This window comes from Panthera pardus, unplaced genomic scaffold, assembly GCF_024362965.1.
Source record: "Panthera pardus isolate Hobbes unplaced genomic scaffold, ASM2436296v1 HiC_scaffold_27, whole genome shotgun sequence".
In the NCBI taxonomy this organism is placed as follows: domain Eukaryota; kingdom Metazoa; phylum Chordata; class Mammalia; order Carnivora; family Felidae; genus Panthera; species Panthera pardus.
In genome coordinates this window covers 90,936,748-90,956,597 of record NW_026526843.1, presented here as the reverse complement: position 1 = coordinate 90,956,597, position 19,850 = coordinate 90,936,748, and the positions used below count along the sequence as shown (strand labels likewise).

At 47.1% G+C, this 19,850-nt stretch overlaps 1 long non-coding RNA gene across 1 annotated transcript; it reads left to right on the top strand.

Moving 5' to 3' along the window:
- The first annotated feature begins 3,855 nt into the window (after positions 1–3,855).
- On the top strand, positions 3,856–19,823 carry LOC128773842 (uncharacterized). The gene is made up of 3 exons (XR_008418303.1): positions 3,856–4,713; positions 4,821–5,076; positions 19,470–19,823. It is a non-coding gene; the product is annotated as an uncharacterized LOC128773842 (long non-coding RNA).
- The last annotated feature ends 27 nt before the right edge of the window (positions 19,824–19,850 follow it).

Genomic DNA, 19,850 nt, shown 5'->3' with positions numbered 1-19,850 from the left:
CTGTACCATCCTCCGGTCCCTCAAGCCTGACACCTGCGCATGCGCACCGTCCTTACCTGCCTCTCCCTCCTCCCTCCCCATAGCCAGTCACTCACCGAGTCTGCTTCTGTGAAATGTCTCCAGATTCATGACTTCTCTTGCCTCCAGCTCTAAAATCATTCAGATCGCTGTGCCGCCTCCTCTCTTGGTAACCCTTGGATCTTCGCCACCTCACCACCGGCCCCCTGTGTCGGCTCACCCGTCAGCCTTCTCGGACAGAGCAGCTCTTCTCAGCAGACCCTTCCACCAGGTCTGGAGCTGGTCTGGGGTTGAGAGCCGGGCGGGTTCACACGGGGCCCCTCAGCAGAAACTCCAGGCGTACCTGCACACTCCCCACCCTGGAGCCGATGACCCCCGCGAGCTGGTGGACTGTACGTCGACCCCCATTACCCAGCATATTAGAAATGAACGTGCACTGATGAGACACGGTCCCGTCTGGCTCGGTAATCTTCAGCCGTGAGCAAAGTGAGAAAATAGCACCTGTTTCCAAACCCTTATCTGTGGAGCCTGGAACCTCCTCCCTCCGTCGAGTCCCTTGGGCAGCAGGTCTTGCTGCAGTGGATCAGAGTGTGTCGCAAGGGCCGCTCTGAGACACGGGGCAAGGGTGAAGTGGCACGAGTGGACACAGGGAGGATGCCCTTGGCCGGGGTCGAGGGCTTTAAGGCGTGTGTGCTTCGGGGAGTCTATCTCAGTGTTGTGTGGGCGTCCCAAACCTGCGTGTCCTGTCTGGAAAGGAATTCAGACGCGCCACAGTATTGGGACAGTTGTAAAACTGGACTCAACGGATTGTCCCTTCACTTTGCCAGAAGGTAACTGCCTAAGCTGTGGGCATTCGGGAAGGAAATTGTTCCCCGTCCATTGAGCACGGTTCCTTTACTAGGGATGCAGTCTTTCTGGTCGGTCCCTAAAAGAAATGAGGTATCTTAGTTTGGGTTTCCTGGGAGTGACACTTTGAGTCAGAGAGGCGCGTGTGGCAAGTCTATCAGAAGCACCCTTTGCCCTCCGCCCTCAGGAGCAACACCTATAGGGAGGGAGGGAAGCAGAATGAGGCAGAGGGATAGCCTTATAGGCATAGAATAGAGACAAAGGGGCTGGGTCTCTGTACAGCCTCCCGCTCACCCTGCAAGGCCGTGTGACCTTGGCCAAAGAGGCCTCCCCATCAGCCAAGAGCAGTCTCCAGAGTGGGACTCGGCCTCTGCCAGTCCCGGTGGCTGAGGGCCAGAGTGCGTGGGGGGGGGGGGGCGGGGGGCGGGGAATGTGGGCACCATGGTACCCGCCACGTATGGCTGAAAATGCAAACCCACCCGAGAAAAGCAACAGACTATTTTTCATGGCTACCAAGGAGTAAATGACTGATACCACAGTCTCTTTTGGTAAGGTTTGGATAAGGGTCATGGAAGTGGATTTGAGGTTGAGAGGAACAGGGACCAGGGTCGGGGAAGAGGAGAAGAGATCGTGAGGAAGGACGAGGAAGGGGAATCTGGATGGCTGGGGGCTTCTTGCTCGTGCAGTTCTGCTAGCAGGGAAGCCCCCATCCCCTGCCCAAGGATTGGTGACGACCCAGAGTTTCAGCTTGCCCGGAGAGAGACCCTGGGCGGGAGAAGATCTCTCTGTTCCTGCTCTCCCACTTGGCAAGCGGGGACTAGTGACGGCCACCTAATCTGGGGGCTTCAGTCTTTAGGGGAAAAAAGGGGAAAATACACATCGATGGCTGCTGCGAGGGATGCACCGATAAAAAACGAGCGCTTCAGTAATTGGAAGTGAGATCTAAATTATCATGAGAATCGCGGTGCTCAGGGGTGGGAGAGGTGATTCAACGCACTCCCTTTACAGATGAGGCAACGGGTTCAGGGAGCAGAAGTGACTTGCCCGAGGTCCCCAGCTTGTCAGTGGCAAAATCAAAACTAGGCGCAGGGTCTCTCTGACTTGTGGTTCAGTGCTCATTCAGAACACCCAGCTTCTGTAGTCTTTGTGGGCTGCCTGCCTTCAAAGCAGCCCCAGGGCCCGGCAGACTTGGGGTTTTGGAAGCTCCTGTACTATGCAGAGTTCTGGTGCTGGTGCTCCTGCCAGCCGGAAGGCTGGCCAGCCAGAGAGGCCTCGAAGACATTTGCATTTGGGTGAAAGGGGCCGATGGTCTTGGACTCACAGCTGAAGGTTTTCTGGGGTGGAAATTAAAGTGGCAGCAGGAAGCAGAATGCGACCTAATTAGCAGTTTGGTCTCCGAGGCTGACCTCCTTTCGGGAAAGCTGGCACTCGTAGGAGCATAAAGCAGCTGTCGCCTCTTCCCTGCCTGGCCAGGTGGGCTCAGAGCAGTGCCAGCCCAGCCGTCACCCCACGCCAGATGCCCTCCTGGAAAGAAGTCTCACCTCACCCCCTAGAGCTCTCCATCCTATGGCTCCAAGGGGCTATGAAAACAAGCCACACTCCCAGCACGAAACCCCTTTAAAAGGCGGGAAGGAAGAGAGGGAACAAAAGGCTTTCATGTCTCCGGGGGCAGGGGGGAGGCTGGAGGACTTGAACTGTGCTCAGGAGGCGAGGGGGCTGGGGCGGGGGGAGGAGAGAGGGGGCAGAGGGCAGCTCCATGCGTTCACCAGCGTCTCGCACCTGTTGTCTGCTGTGACCACACGTGCGGGCGACCCCGGGAGCTGCAGCTAAACAGGCGAGCAGTGTAATTAATCCATTGTTTAGCATTATTGGAGCTCACTGCTGCGCGGATTCTTCCTGGCAGTTCTCCCAGCCCCACACGGGAGGTTGGGAGGTTCGTCAGCCTGACGGTGGTAGTGGCGGGTGGAAGGAGCAGCAGGGAGGGAGCAGGGAGGGAGCTTGGAAGGATTGAGACGTCAGGTCCAGGGAAAGAATCCCCCCCCTTCCCCCAAGGAGGGACACTGCGTAGCTCTCCTCACCGCCCACCCCCCCCCCACTTCCGACAGCTAGGAAGTCGGTTGTCTGCCTCCTGCTGAGAAAGCTGGTTTCCACCTTGGTCCTTGGAGGCTGGCTGAGCTGTGGATACTGAGTGGTTGAGGTTTGCCCAGAGGCCGGGCGGCTTCCTGCTGCCTGGCTTTTCCGCTGGTGTGTGGTCAGCGGCTTTCCCTGACATAAGTGCCCCAAGCATCATGACACGATCTTAATGGCCTCACCTGGGGGTAAGAGGCACCATTTTCACAGTTCTGACTAAGCACCAGGCACTGGTGTAGTAAGCACGAGGCGTCTATTGTGTCATTGAATCTTTACAACATCCCTACTTAGGCAGGCGCTCTCTGCATCCCTATTTTACAGATGCGGTCAGACACACAGAGACGCTAAGTCACTTCCCCAAAGTAGCACAGCTAATAAGCAGTAGAGGCAGGATTCAAACACAGAGTCTGGCTTCAGAGCCTGTGCACCCAACCTCTACACGTACCATCCCTGCCTGGGGCCGTGGTTCCTGGGTCATACGCCTAGAAGCAGTGGGGCATGAACAGTTTTTCTTGGTATCTTGATCCTTGCATCCACCGCCAGAGGACATTTCCATTTCTGTCCCATGGATTCAGGTTACCTTTAGAGGGGCCTGGGAGTTTGCATTTTTTTAATGTTTATTTATTTTGAGTGTGTGTGTATGTGTGTGTGTGCCAGCAGGGGGGAGGCAGAGAGAGGGGGAGAGAAAGAATCCCAAGCAGGCTCTGCAATGAGGGCACAGAACCTGACTCGGGGCTCAAACTCACAAACCGTGAGATCATGACCTGAGCTGAAATCAAGTGTCAGACGCTTAGGCAGCTGAGCCGCCCAGGCAACCCTAAGAGTTTGCATTTTTAACCAGCACTCGGCATACCTTTTAGGAGGTCCTGGAGATACGGGATTACTTCAGCGCAGTGGTTCTCAAACAGGCGTGAAGAATAAACCACCACCATGGAGGTTACTGACGGCACCGATTGCCAACCCCTCCAGCCCCCACATTTCTGGTTTTAGACCCACTGGTTGGGTTTTCTCACCCCCTCACTTTCGTGGATAAAGTAAGACTGCAGACCTCCTCGTTCCATCCTGGTGCCTATCTGTCCTGATGTGCAGCTCTGGGCTGAGGCAGCCCCACAGGGCTCACCGACCCTCAGAGGCACGGGACGGAGGGAGGCGCCCCGAAGTCCTTGCTGACGGAGCAGGGATCACAAAGCAGCTCCAGCGATTACTGCTACTTAATCAGATGGTTATTGCATTGCCGGGGCTGGGTCTTGCTGGCTCTTAGCAGCGTGCAGCCGCCCCAGTCAGTACAGCGAAGGAGGCTTTTTTGCTTCGGTGAACCCATGGGGACAGTGGATGGTGCCTTCCTTTCTCTCCCAACTCCAGCGCACTGAGAGGAGGAAAGCACATTCCTGGAACTGGACATCATCAGAGAATAAAACAGATGACCCAAGTGGGAAACCTACATACGGTCAAACCTTGGATTGTGAGTAACTTGTTCTGCGAGGCTTCCGCAAGACGAGCAAACATTTCTAATACATTTTAACTTGATAAACGAGCGATGTCTTGCAACGCGAGTGGTGCGTGATGACGAATGTCACATGATCACAACTGAGCCAACGTTGTCTCTCTTTCTCTCTCTCTCTCGCTGCAGGAGTGTGGGCGATTGTCTCCTATGCTCGGATGCTCCATCTCAGGCCGTGGCATTTGGCAGAAATCAGTGATTTTTCAGAACGTTGGAAGGTACCCACAACGGCACTAGTATATTTCTTGTCACTTCAAAGCACCTACGGCCAGTCCTTTGCTTTTCCATACAAGAGTGAGCTCAGGAATGCTTTGCTTCATTCCAGGTCAGGCTGCCTGCAGATACAGACCCTTTCCTCGGCTGCCTCATTGCCAGTTACATTAAATACAGTCTGTGACAACAGTTTATTAATACTGTACTGTGGTCAATATCTATGCGAGCGTATACGGTGACCCCATGCAGAAAAGTATTCCATGGAGCCTACAGACAGCAGTGACTCCGTTAGTGATAGTGGAAGTCGTCCTACACATTAACCCTCCTCTCCCATGTCTCCCTCACACCAGTCATGAAGGTTTTCAGAGGTAAGTGCAGGTTAATGTGTTCATTTTTCTTTACGTTTTGTATTTTCTTTATAATTCTGTACTATGTTACAGTTCTGTACTCATTTTTATATGAATATCTTTGGGTGGTGGAGCACACATCTGAGTCTCCATTATTTCTTATGGGGAAATTCGCTTTGATATACAAGCGCTTTGGATTACAAGCATGTCTTTGGAACAAATTATGCTCTCAAACCAAGTTTTTAACATATGTGTATGTTACCTATATATGCATATATGTATGTATATACTTGCAAAGCCGTGACTCTTAGCTTGGGAGGCCAGGCCAGTGAGTTGTTTTCTGAGTTAAGTGCCAGAAAGGGAAGTCCTTGGTGGTAATGCTAATTAAAACTAGCCCTTGGGATAGGACGGAGGAGCCCAAGCCTCCGTATACAATTGGTTAAAACAAGTCCCATTGTTTGTTGGTTAGGAAGGTGTCTTCAGTTAGGTCCAGTGGCGGGGCTGGCATCCCGGCTTCAGTTCTGATACCTCCTGGGCAAATACAAGTATAGATCAAAAATCATCCTTTGACAACTTGCTGGGGCTGCTGGAACGACCAAGTCTGCTCCCTGAGGTCACTTTGCGCCCCTCCTGGGCTGCGTGGCTCAGCCACCAGCAGCACATTGGAAAGAAGGGCAGCCGATCCCAGGTCTTTGCAGGCCCGGCCTGGTGGTGATCCTTCCCTAGCTACAGGCAGACCAAAGCACACTTTCCGGGTGCAAAATTTAAGGAGGCACACAGTCTCAGGGTTCTGCAAGTACAGGGTCAAGCCTTGAGAATAAGTACCTCCTTAGGTTTTGCACTGGCCTCTGTCTAAGTCCCACTGTCTTCCAGGCTGTAAGGGAGGATGTTTTCAGTGTGTGGGTCCAGCTAGAAACGTTCTCACTGGATGAACTATGGTTTCACTCCCTCCGGATCCATGCGATTTCCAGTTGTTCTTGGTTCCTCCGTGGTAGAAATGAATAGGGGGTGTTTCCTGGGACCAAGAAAAGAGAGTGGGAAGGCATGCATTTCAGAGTATGTCAGATTTTGTTTTTAATTTTTTAAGTTTATTTGTTTTGAGCGGGGGCAGGGAGAAGCAGAGAGAGAATCCCAAACAGGTTTCCCACTGTCAGCACAGAGCTTGACACGGGGCTTGAACTCACAAACTGTGAGATCATGACGTGAGCCAAAGCTCAACCAGCTGAGCCACCCAGGCACCCCAAGGTGTGTCAGCTTTTGACCACGATCTACCTAGTTCCATGGATTTTACTCATGGCCAGGCCACAGCGGTAGAGGAAGTCTGTCCCATTATAGGGCTGACCTGAGGATTCTCTTGCTGTTCCCTCCAGGCAGAAACATTTTGTTTCAGGAGATGTTTATTTGAAGTCTCGGGCCACGCAGAAATTAGTCCTATCAGAACTTACCTATAGGATTCTCCTGGCCAGTCATAAAATAGCACCAGCTGGACAAGTGTAGGAAAATAGTTTCCTGACTCCAGTTTCCTCAGTGTGGCTCCTTTTACAGTTTCCAGAAAAGCACTTGAGCCCAATCCCAGGTACGCTAATTCGCAGGTAAACATGGGCCTCTGATGGTCTTCACGAACCACCGAATCATGCATGCCCCTGACTCTGTGTTGAATTGAGCCCCCATCATCCTGTTCTATTTTTTTTTTATTTTTTAATGCTTATTTTTGAGAGAGACAGAGCGCAAGCGGGGGAGGGGCAGAGAGAGAGGGAGACACAGAATGCGAAGCAGGCTCCAGGCTCCGAGCTGTCAGCACAGAGGCTGATGTGGGGCTTGAACTCATGAACTGTGAGATCATGACCTGAGCTGAACTCGGATGCTTAACCCGCAGAGAGCCACCCAGGCGCCCCCATCCCGTTCTATTTTGAATGGCCTGTCATGAAGGCCAGCTGGTGTGGACAACCGTCTTGGTCCCAGTGGTTATGCCTCTCACCCAACACATTGAGCCAGGGCTGACTCATGATCACATCTTCATCCGGAGAAGAAGCAGTCCTTCCTGTGTAATTGCAATTGTCCTTGTTGGTCTACCTGGCAATTTTCAGCTGTTTCTTCTTGTTCCATCCTTCAAAGACACAGGGAGGAGCCAGCCACCAGCTGCTCAGTAATAAGCCTTCTTGTGGGGCATCTGAAAGACACCCGGGAAAGTGCAGGGTTAATGTGAGAGGCTCATTCCGATTCATTCATGCAAGGACCTCAGGAAGTTTTGTTGTTGAATTTTTTCCCGAACATCAACTATGCATAATGAAGTCAGTGCAGGATGGGCTTTAAGCCCAAATTCACTTGCTTTGGGATTCGTCACTCAGGCTCCTATATTAAATTCACCTTGGGGTCTATGGTAAATTTTATTAAATGTGACTTTCCTCTTTACGGCTAGCATAAACATTTATTATACATCCTGTGATATATGTTTCCAGGAAGTAAGGAAATGCAGTTGTGGAAAGATATGATTCCCAACTGATTTGAAATATAGACGAATAGCATGTTTTAGAAAGGGGCCGGAACTTTAATGGAAAAAAGTAGTTATCAGATTTTTTTTCCTTGGCTTTCTCTGTCTTCTCTTCTGGCACCAGTTAAAGGAACATTTCTCAGCCCTTCTCCCCATGCACACAAAAGATGATACCTGATATGAAATGCTGTGAAATCCTGCTTCATTAAAGCCCACAAAAGCTAATGCACAGCTCCCCTCACACTGCCCTAAAATGGGAACAAAGAGGCAGAATAATGTCAAAATAGAACACAAAGGAAAAGAGTTTGTCCTCTGGGCCCGGGAGATGAAAGATATCAGGAATCATCCGTGAATGTTGGGCTGGGCCGATGTTTCTAGGGCTCATTTTGTGGATGAGGGGGGATTGTCAGACCGGGCAGCCCGTGTAAACACAGCAAGGGTGTGGGCAAGGCGCTCCAACAAGGGCCCAGGCAGTGTTCCTGTTAACAGTTCGGTCACCGGCAACAAGAAGGACTATGTGTGTCAGGATAGGGACAGATGACCAATCAGGGCAGACAGACTTCCACTCACTTGCTGCGCGACAGAATACCCCCACAACAGCAGTGTCGTCTAGGGAGCTTGGTTGGGGGACCAAGGAAACAGGCAGTTTCGGGCCGTGTTCTGGGTTCTTCAAGGGAGGTGGCTGTGAGAGAAAGCACATCCTCTAAGAAGCCGTGTCGCTGCTGGTAGCATAAACAACCCTGAAGACCAAGCCACTTGGCTTCGTGGCTTTACTAATGGTGGGCGGTAGATCACGGATGGGGTTAGTGCGTTCCATCAGGTCAGAACACGACCCCTGGAAAGGTGAGCGGGCAGATTCAGAGTAACCTCGTCGGTACCACCAAGGAATGGTAGAGCTACGGTTTGAAATCTAGCACGATGGGACACAGTTATACGATACTGTCCGTAAAAGCAGTGACAGAACACAGCCTCGGCCCTTTCCACCAGCCTGTATTGCCGCTTCACTTAGACTCCTTCAACCTTCTTCCTCTTGCAGTATTCTACCATCCACAGCTAAAGCCAGTTCCTGGGTGCTGGCCCTGGACCCCGTGAGGAGAGAAACGATGAGGGCTGGACAGCCACTGGGATCCTAGCTTCTCTGCTTGGCAAGTGAGGCCGTGTCTTCCTTGGATTACTCAACGCCGAGCCAGAAACAAGTATTTGAGAAAGGGTAGTTCTGGAGGGGGGGGGGGGGGGAGTGATTCCAAAGGGCAAGAGTGGGAGAGGGGGAGAGTGGAGACAGGGATGGAGAGAAAGTCAATACAAGGGAGCATTATCAGGGCCTAGGTCTTCCAGGGCTTCCTAAGAAGCATATAGAATGCCTCCCAAAAATGTCTCCTAAAAGATGGGAGGCAGGAACATTAGTTCCCTGGCTCCCATCCGGCCGAGGGCTAACCCTGAACTTCTGAGCTGTGCCTGCAGTGGCCTGGGACTCATAAGTGCCTTGGGGCAGAGAGCAAAGGCACGGTGCTCATTCTTGGTGACGCTCATGAGCCGCAGCTGACCTTGAGCTGTCCACCCTGGTCACCGTTAGAGATTGTGACCAATAGGACGTGTGACAGGGCACCAGGCACATGGACTACAGGAAGTGTGTCTGCAGCACGAGGAGATAATATGCTAGCACAGGGGAGCCAAAAACTGAAGGGAGCTTGGACAAAAGTCCCCTCGGCACATAAGCTGATCTGGGAGGATTCAAACTGACAGAAGTAAGAAGAGCTGGGGAGGGTGGCTGGGAGTTGGGTGGGGGATACTGTCAGGGAAAAGGGCAGAAGTCCTTCTGGATACCCAGCATCCTGTGCATTATAATGCACTTGAGCCCTGACCCAACAGAGTCCTCAACACGAGGTCATAAAGGAGGTGAGACCATACTTTAATGAGATTTTCTGGTTCCAACCTTAATAAACCTCTGTGGGTAGGGACCAGGATGGCCTACACAGTATTGATTTGGGGGCTACGGCAGGGTCATGCCTTTGTGAGAGTATTTAGAAAGCTTGCAGTGCAAGGAACGGGGTGTCGGGAAACAGGGAGGGCTTGGACCAGAATCCTGATTAGACTTTTGGAGCTATTTGCCCTACAAAGCCAGAGTCTAGACACTGCTGCTTCTCCCTGCCACAGAGCACGTTGGGAACAGTTGAGGGTCTGTGAGGCGCTGCAAACTCAAACTTGCCAAAAGAAAGGAAACGTCCCTCGTGCATGTATATGGTAAACGCTTCGAGAGAGAATCTGAAGATTACAAGCCTCTGAGATGAGTAGGATGGAGTCTGTCTGGTGGAGCTGATTAAATATGATGAAAGGATCACAGAAGATACACACGGCCAAGACCCATTAAGTCGTCCCTCAGCAATGCACTCGCGCCTCCAAATACCACGGGCTTGGAAGTTACAGTGGCCGTATATTATTGGCCTTGTCAGTGTCCCTCCTCTGGAGAACCGATTTCACCTCCGTTCTAGGTGGTTCTGGTAGGATATTAATCACACCTGCCCACCTCCACCATCACGTGCTCCAGCCGCAGAGGGGTCGTGGAAGGACTGGCCAGTCAAACACTTCCATTACTCTGATCACAGCAGTGCCTTCCACGATGGGTGTGTGACTTACACAGGAACAATCGAAGTGTTCACTGAGATTTGATGTATGGATGCTGGCAGAATGAGGGTTTCTCATCTGTTTGACGGTGAAGCTTCTTGAAAATAAAGCAACACCAAGACAGAAGACAAGTTGAAAGGTGGAGAGACTGACAGATACCGTGGAGTCCAGGATCCAACCGTGTGTGATGCCACCGTCTCTTCCAACTTCCCGGTTACGTCAACAAATAAACTCCCTTTGTGCTTAAGCTAGTCTGGCTTGAATTTCTATCATTTGCAATGGAGAGACTATCTCATACGGTATTTACTGAGCACATAAGGGGGTCTGTGCTAGATATAGTGAGTTGAATGTTGGTTCCCAAAGGCTATATCCCTGTCCAGAAGCTGTGAATATGGTTTATTTGGAAAGCGAGTCTTTGCAGACTTAATTCCTTTAGGGATCTCAAGATGAGATCTCTTGGATTATCGGGATGGGCCCTAAATCCAATGATGAGTGTCCTTATAAGAAACACAGATTCGAGACCCATAGACGTAAGAGGAGAAGATACAGACACACAGAAGAGGAAGCCGTATGAAGACAGAGGCCGAGATTGGAGTGATATACCCACAAAAAATGCTGGCAGCCCCCAAACGCTGGAAGAGGTGACGAAGGATTGTTCTCTAGGGCCTCCAGAGGGAGTACACACCTGCTGATACCTTGATTTCATACTTCTGGCCTGCAGGACTGTAAGAGGATAAATTTCTCATTATTTGAAGCCACCCAATTTTTGATAATTTGTTATGGCAGCCACAGGGAACTAACACACTTGGTACTTGCCAACAATTCAAATTGGAAAAGAAAGCATTGTTGCTCTGGAGATGGGGCATACCTTTATTTATTATTTATTTTAAATAATTATCATACAGTAACTGTGTTAATGGAATTACGGGCGAAGAAGAATGGCTCATGCAATGAGTAAGCAACCTTGGGTAAGTTGCTTAACCATTCTGGGCCTCAGTTTCCCAATCTGCAAAACAGGAATGGCAATAATACTTTATTCATAGCATGGTCATGATAGTTAAATGAGGTAACATACATTAATTTCTTGGAACAGAGCCTCACACATGGTAGGTACCTAATAAATGTTATTCTGGAGGAACTACCTTGTAACATAACGGCCCCAGGGAAATAGAAAAAAATGTGGGGAAATCACAGAGAAGGAGAAGCCTGTGAACGTGACCCCATAAAGCTGTTTATGAATTTCTGTGATCAGCCCATACCTGTGCATGCACGGATGTGATCCTGAACAGTGTACTAAAGGTATTGAGAACTGAACAAAGAAATAGACCAATGTGCAGGTCAAAGACTGGCCTATGGGTCCGGCACACATGAGACAGGTCCAAATCGTATAGCAAAGGCTTTGAAAACAGAACTGACATTGAAACCACAGCCCAGGGGCACCTGCGTCGCCCGGTCGGTTAAGCGTCCAACTCTTGATTTCGGCTCAGGTCATGATCTTGCAGTTCTGAGATCGAGCCCCGTGTGCTGTCAGCACAGAGCCTGCTTGGGATTCTGTCTCTTCGTCTCTCTGCCCCTCCCCTGCTCTCACATGTGTTCTCTCTCTCTCTTAAAATAAATAAATGAATATTTAAAAACAAAAAAGAAACCACAACCCACAGGAGGCTGGTCAAAATCGGCAGCCGGAATGCAACTAGGTTTATTGTCTACTAAAACAAAACACAGCAACATTCTCCACAAGATTTAAAGAAGAACCAGAATCTGATAACATTCAGAACATCTAGATGCAATCCAAAAATGACTCAGTATACAGAGAACCAGGATATAATGGTAAGATGATACAAATGCTGGAATTGCCAAACTGAGATTTGAAAATAGCCATTGTAAAAAGACTTCAGGAAGTAAGGGCAAACACTATCGAAATGAATGGAAAGGTAGAAAATCTCAACAACATCAAAAATAGAAGATATTTAAAAAAAACAGTGGGAGTTTTAGAACAAAAAAATACAATAACTCAAATAAGAAAAAAAAAAAACCCGCCTCACTGGATAGGCTCAATAATACAATGTAGATGGTGGCAGAAACGATCAATAGAAATTAACCAATCTGAGTAATAGATAAAAAGACTGAGAAAAAATGAACAAAGCCTCGGGAACTCTGGGGAAATACCAAAAGGCTTTATAATTGTGCCATCAGAATCCCAGAAGAAGAGGAGAAAGAACTCTATGTTGAAAAAATATTTGAAAAAATAATGGTTGAAAATTACCGTTTGATAAAATACATAAACCTATAGATTCAAGAAGATGAGCGAACTCCAAATAAGATAAACTCAAATAAATCTATAGCCAGACACAGCATAATCAAACTACTGGAAATTAAAAACCAAGAAAAAACTGTCAAAATCAGTCAGAGAAAAACAATGCTTTATTTATAAGAGAACAATTATTCCAATGGCTGTGAATTTCTCCGCAGAAGCCACAGAGGCCGAAAGAAAATGACACAGTACTTCTCAAGTGCTGGAAAAACAAGAACAGTTAACTGAGAATTCTATATCCAGTGAAAAGTATTCTTCGGGAGTAAAGGTGAACTCAAGATATTCTTAGATGAAGGAAAAGTAAGAGAATTCATAGCCAGCACACCTGTGCTGAAATAATTGCTAAAGGAATTTCTTCAGACAAGTGAAATGATACCAAGATGAAGCTCGGGACATTAGGAATGTGGGACGAGCAACAGAAATAGTAATGTAAATAGTAAATAATTATTTACTATTACTAAAGGATTTACTGAGTAGGTAACATTGACTATTTCTCTCCTCTTGAGTTTTTAAAGGTATGTTTGACAGTTGAAAGGACATGTATCATGTTGTTTAATAGGGTTTCCAGTGTTTTTAGATGCAATATATAAGACAATTACGACACAAATGTAAGAGGGTACAGGGACCTATTCAGTGTTAAATTTCTTCATTCCACTTGAAATAGTCAACTATTGATTCTAAATAGAATGGGGAAAGCCAAATACGTATATTCTAATACCTCGAGCAACCAAAGATCTCCCAAAAAAGATATAGTAAACAACAATAGATGAATTAAAACATATATTTAAAAATGTTCAAATAACCAAGAGAAGGCAGGCAAGGAGAAGCAAAATAGTGAAAAACAGAGGGAACAAACAGAAAATGACATTGTAGAAATCAAAACATTTTCATAATTATATTAAATACACATGGTCTAAACATATCAATTGAAAGAGACGGTCAGCATGGATTCTTTTTAATGACTGAACTATATGCTATTTACAAGACACTCACTTCAAATATAATGATATAGCCAGGTTAAAAGTAAAAGGATGGAAAAATACATGGACTAATCAAGAGAAAGCTGGAGTGGCTACACTAATACTGATAGACTTCAGAGCAAAGAATATTACCAAGGGTGAGGGAGGGAAGCACATACGGATAAAAGAGTCAGTTGCCAAGAAGACAGGACAACAGCGTATGAGTATGTGTCTAATGACAGAACCCCATAGTACGTGAAGCAAAAACTGACGAAAAGGAGAACGAGACGAATCCACAACTATAGTTGGAGACTTTGACACTCCTGTCTCAGAAATTGACAGACCTAGTATACAGAAAATAAGGCTATACAGGAAGTGAGCAGCACCATCAACCAACTGAATCTAATAGACATTTTTAGAAAATGTTACCGAAAACCATCAGAATACAGATTTTCAAGTAAACATGGAACATTCACCAATGGAGACCATGTCCTAGGTCATAAGATAAATTTTAACAAATGTAAAAGATTTACAATCAGAGTATGCTCTCCAACCATAATGGAATGAAGCCATAACTCAGCAGAAAGGTAACAGGAAATTTTCAAACATTTGAAAATTAAACACACGCTTCTAAACAATCCTATCAATCCAAAAAGGAAGTCCCAAAGGGAAATTAGAAAATCTTTTAACTAAACATAAGTGAAAATAAAATATTCAAAACAAACAGTGCTTCGAAGGAAATTTCTAGCATTAAATGCTTATATTCGATAAGAAAAGGGGCCTAATTAAATCTAAGCTTAAACCTTAAGAAGCTAGGAAAAGAACGAAATAAGGGCAATGTCAATGGACAGAAGAAGATAATAAAGGTAAGACAAAATAATGGAAATGAGAACAGAAAAACAATAGAGAAAATCCGTGAAACCAAAAGATGTTCTTTGAAAAGATTTCCACAATGATAAATCGCTACCAATATTGACAAGGAAGGATGAAAAGAAACCAATTGCCAATGTGGGGAATGGATGAAGGGTTATTGCTACACACCCCATGGCCATTGAAAGGATAATAAGGGGATATTATGACCCGTTCCACCCACATGGATTTGCCAAGTTAGTTGAAATGGGCCAATTCCTTACAGACCACGAATGACCAAAATTCACCTAAGATGAAGTAAATAACTTGTATAGTCCTGTAACACATTAAAATATTAGTGGAAAATCTTTCAAGAAAGAAATACGGAGGCCTAGATGGTTTCACTGGAGAATTCTACTAAACACTTAAGTAAGAAATAGCACCAATTCTATGCAATCTCTTCTGAAAATATAGAGGTGGGGATTTGGAACACTTCCAAATTCATTTTGTGAGGCCAGCATCACCTGATACCAAAATCAGACAGAAGCAATGTAAGAATAGACAACTACAGACCAATATCTCACATAAACAAACACACAAAGAACCCTCAACAAAATATTAGAAAGTTGAATCCAGTGGTACTGACTGCAGTCCTTCCAAGAGCCCCAAAGAACTGGTGGGCGCTTCCTCCATATTCTCCCTCTGACTCACCCCAATAGTAAAATCAAGTTGGCAGAATTTCCCTGGAAGGAGCTTTTCTACACATCTAGCTGCCACCGGAGGGATGGGCCCCCCAATCACCTACTTTTTGATAGCCATTGGGACTTGTGTTCATGGGTCCTACAGGATCACAGCAAACAAAGAAGGAGTTTCTAAATGAGCACAGAAACACCCTCTGTGGCTACGTACCCAGATTCAGCACAGAGGAAGGAGAAGATATGCCCATGTCTTAGCTGCTGCCTGAGGGTCCAGCTTCTAATCACCACCCATCTAGGTGCTGATGGCGAGCCACCTGTTTGGGACACTAATGAGTCTCGGCAAATCCTCAACTACCAGTTGCCACTAAGAACAAAGACAGCAGATCAGACAATCACAAAGGTTTGAGGAGCAACCAGGAACTCGGGCCAGGCAGACTGATAAGGTTCACGTCCAACACGAGACCAGTCTGTCAAGACTGGGAGAGGTGGCTATTTTATCTAACGCGCAGAAACCAACATAGAGAATCAAGGAAAATGAAGAAGAATATGTTCTAAACAAAAGAACAGAATGAATCTCCAGATATTGATCTTAATGAAATGGAGATGAATGATTTACCCATTATAAAGAGTTCACAATAACGACCATGAAGATGGTCACTGAGGTCATGAGAACAATGCGTGAACAAAGCGAGAATTTCAACAAAGAGGCAGAAAATACAAGAAAGTACCAAACAGGAATCATAGAACTGCAGAGTACAATAACAAATGAGAAATTCGGTAGAGGGGTTCAGCAGAAGACTAGATTCAACAGAGAAAAGAATCCGTGAACTCAAAGATACGGCAGTAGAATTCATCCAATCAGAGGGACAAAAAGAAAAAGAATGAAAAAGTGAAGAAACCTAAAGGAATTATGGGATGCCATCAAGGCGACCAATATATGCATTATAACACAATAGCAGTAGCCACGATATGGAAACAACCTACATATCCATGGATGGATGAATGAATAAAGCAAATGTTATACACACACACGCACACACACACACACGCACACACATACACACACACACACACACACACTGGAATATTATTCAGCCTTGAAAACGAAGGAAATCCAGTCATTTCCTTCCTAGATGAACTTGGATGAACTTGGGGCCATTATGCTAGGTGAAATAAATAAGTCAAACAGAGAAAGACAAATACTGCGTGGTATCACTTATATATGGAATCTAAAAAAAAGTGAAACTTATGGAAACAGAGTAGAATAGTGAGTGCCAGGGGCTAGAGGGTGGGGGAAATATGGGGAGGTTGGTAAAAGGGTATAAACTTTTGGTTATAGATGAATAAGTTACAAGGATCTAATGTATAACTTGGTGACTACAACTGGTAATACTGTATTGTATGATTGAAGTTTGCAAAGAGAACGGAGCTAAGTGCTCTCACACAAAATCTAAATATATGAGGCCATGAATGTATTAATTATCTCGATGGTAGGAAGCTTTTCATAATATGTACATGCATCAAACCACCATATGCTTTAGCTATATTATCATTTTTTAAAGTTTATTTATTTATTTTGAGAGAGAGCGCGAGTTGGGGAGGGGCAGAGAGAGAGGGAGAGAGAGACTCCCAAGGAGGCTCTGCACTCTCAGCGCAGAGCCTGATGTGGGGCTTGGACCCACGACCTGAGCCGAAATCAAGAGTCGGATGCTTAACTGACCGAGCCACCCTGGCACCTCTATATTACCCTTTGTCGATTATACTCTATAAAGCTGAAAAGAAACACAAGAAATGGATAAGCAAACTGTTACTTGCATACAGTAGAACATTACTCAGGAATAAAAAGGAATAAAAACACAATTTGTATGACTCAGAGGGTGAGTGAAAGAATCCAGCCTCAAAAAGGAACACACTGCATGATTTCATTTATATGACATCCTCTAAGAGTTAAGACTGTAGTGGCAGGGAACAGACCAGCGGTTGCCAGGGGCTAGAGGTAGGGACAAGGAATAGCTAGCTACAAAGGGATTTGGTGAGAGATGTTTTTCTGGCCATGGAAATACTCTCTATCGTGATATGGGTGGCGGTTACATAAAAATAGGTGTTAAAATTCATGGAAATGTATGCCTTCCCCCTAAAAATCGATTTTGCTTTATGTTAGTCTAAAAAACAAAATCAGGGCCCCTGGGTGGCTCAGTCGCTAAGCGTCTGACTTCGGCTCAGGTCATGATCTCACGGTTTGTGAGTCTGAGTCCCATGTCAGATGAGCTCCAGCCCCGCATTGGGTGAGCTCGAGCCCCACTTCAGGTGGACACGAGCCCCGCTTCGGGTAAAACACGAGCCCCGGGTGAGCCCCACTTCTCTCTCTCTGCCCCTCCTGGGATTCTCTCTCTCTCTTTCTCTCTCTCTCTCTCTGCCCCTCACTTACTTGTGCCCTCTCTAAATAAGTAAGTAAATAATAAAAAAACAAGATAAAAAAAGAACAATCTACTAATCATGAACGCCGTGTTAGCATCCCTTGAGATAGAACTTACTGTCGCTCTGTCTTAACGTGCATGTGGAAAAGAAGACGCAGTGATTTGCTTAAGTCCGTGTTTCTCAAACTTCACCTGGGGATCGTGTTAAGATGCAGACTCGAATATGAGAGGTGGGTGGATGAGTCCTGAAATTCTCCACGGGATGCCAGTGCTGCTGGTCCACGGCCTCCACTTCGAGTAGCCAGGGGCTAATGTTCTCCACCTTGTAAATCAAGACCAAGATTCACATTCTGATGGTCAGAGACAGAGCCCAGTGCTCTTTCTATCCCACTACTGTTATCTCCAGAGATTTTTTTTCCTCCTGCTGCAGTTTGATAGAAGGTAACGCGGCAGTTAATTACAGGCTGCCAGTTCCAGCGTGCAGTGCTGTGCAGCAGGAAACAGAAAGCACCCTTTTTCACAGTCAGCTATGGGTAGTTGTCTCACCTCCGGCAGATTTAACCGCAGGCACATCGTGCTTCGGGACTGAACTTGTAAAAAATAGTGGGTTGAGACTGATAAGCCCATTGTAGGCATCGCTAGGGCCCCTTGGAGGAGAAAGGAGAGGAGAAGAAAGAAGTGAGCGGGCTGAGGAAAGAGAATGCATGTAAACTGGACGAGGATGGAGGTTGGAGGGGGGAAATGCCTGGACTCCTTCTGCGGTCGGCTAGGGAATGATTACTATAATAAGGGAATCACAAGCGTGCTGCTAATGCTTCCTGGTCGGGAGCAAGCCACAGCTGCCCAGGTGGACTGTCGAGCAGCGCCTGTGCTGAAGAAGCCTGATGATGATTATTTATTTGCATCACGGAATCCTCATTTTGCGGGCCTGGCTGTCTCAGCCTGCACGCTGACTGGCTGTCCAGACATGCGGCCATCCCTGATGATGATGGATTTCGGAGTTAGCCCCACTCTCTTCCTTTGCTCAAGGCCCCATGCTCTTTAACAAGCATGCTGTAGAAATGTGTGTGACCGTCCTGCTCCTGGGATAGGGGGCCAGGGACTAGTGAGAGGCTCATAGCAGCGGGGCTTGGAATATTTGAGATGTGCACAGGACTCCTTCATGCTTCCCCGGTTTTGGTTTAAAAGGATATCCTGGGTTGTACTGGCAGAGGCTCCTTTCCTTTCCTTTTTTTTAAGTTTATTTATTTATTTTGAGAGAGAGAGAGAGAGCACAAGCAGGGGAGGGGCAGAGAGAGAGAGAAAGAGAGAGGGGGAGAGAAAGACAATCCCAAGCAGGCTCAGCACTGTCAGCGCAGAGCCCCATGCGAGGCTCAAACTAGTGAACGATGAGATCATGCCCTGAGCCAAAACCAAGTATCAGACGCTTAAGTGACTGAGCCGCCCAGGAGCCCCTCCTTTCCTTTTTAATTTACTTTTTACAATGAGATATAACTTACATATAATAAAACAATCAATCTCAAGTTTGACAAATTTATATGTAAATGTGTATGTAACCTGCCATAGGATCTTGAAACTCTTTATCAACCCTATAGACAGAATATGGCCAGTGCTCATCGCACAGTGGACGTGCTAATGGGAATCACCGTCGTGGTAGCGAATCAAATTCCACTGGCTTTTGTCCCATCACTGATAGAGACCCTCTCTACAAGTGGCCCTTCCGGAGATGTTCTTTATGTGCTCAGGAAGGAGTCTTTCTTACTGCATCAGCTATTTGTGCGGTGTTGCTGCATAGCTTATCAACTCAAAAACCTCCATGGCATTCAACTGCATTTATGGTCCACGCAACTGGGGGGTATGATGAGCACTGGCTGATCTAGGCTGGGATTCTAATACTTCTTGGCCAGAGATTGGCCAAGCGAGGCTGGGTCCAGCTGGGATAACGACTGCATTCCACGTTAGACCATGCTGTCCCGGACCCGTTTTTCTCACGGCGATGGCAAAAGAATGAGAAAGGAGAATTGGAGCCGGCACGCTATGTCTTCTGCCTTGTTCTCTTGGACACAGCGGTCAATGGCTGAACCCAGGATCAAGGAGTACACTCCGCCTCTTGATGGCAAAGGGTGCGGATACGAGGAATGACATAGCATCGTGGTCGTTGACGCCATGCGTCACACTTGCCGAGAGATGCTGCTTTCCCTCTTTCATCGGGCGCCAGAATCTCCCACCGGGTACCACCACTGCTCCACGCCATGGGCGGGCCCACAGGGGAGGCGCCAGACTCATGTCAGGCCTCAAGCTGTCGGGGGGGAGGAGAGGAGAATGCAGCGCTCCCTTCTTTGTTATAAGCTGGGTCATAGATGCTTATCACCCTGAATCTCTTAGAAACCTTAATAAAATGGTTTTTTACTTATGGCCCTTCTCTCTCTAGGAACAGTCTCACCCTTC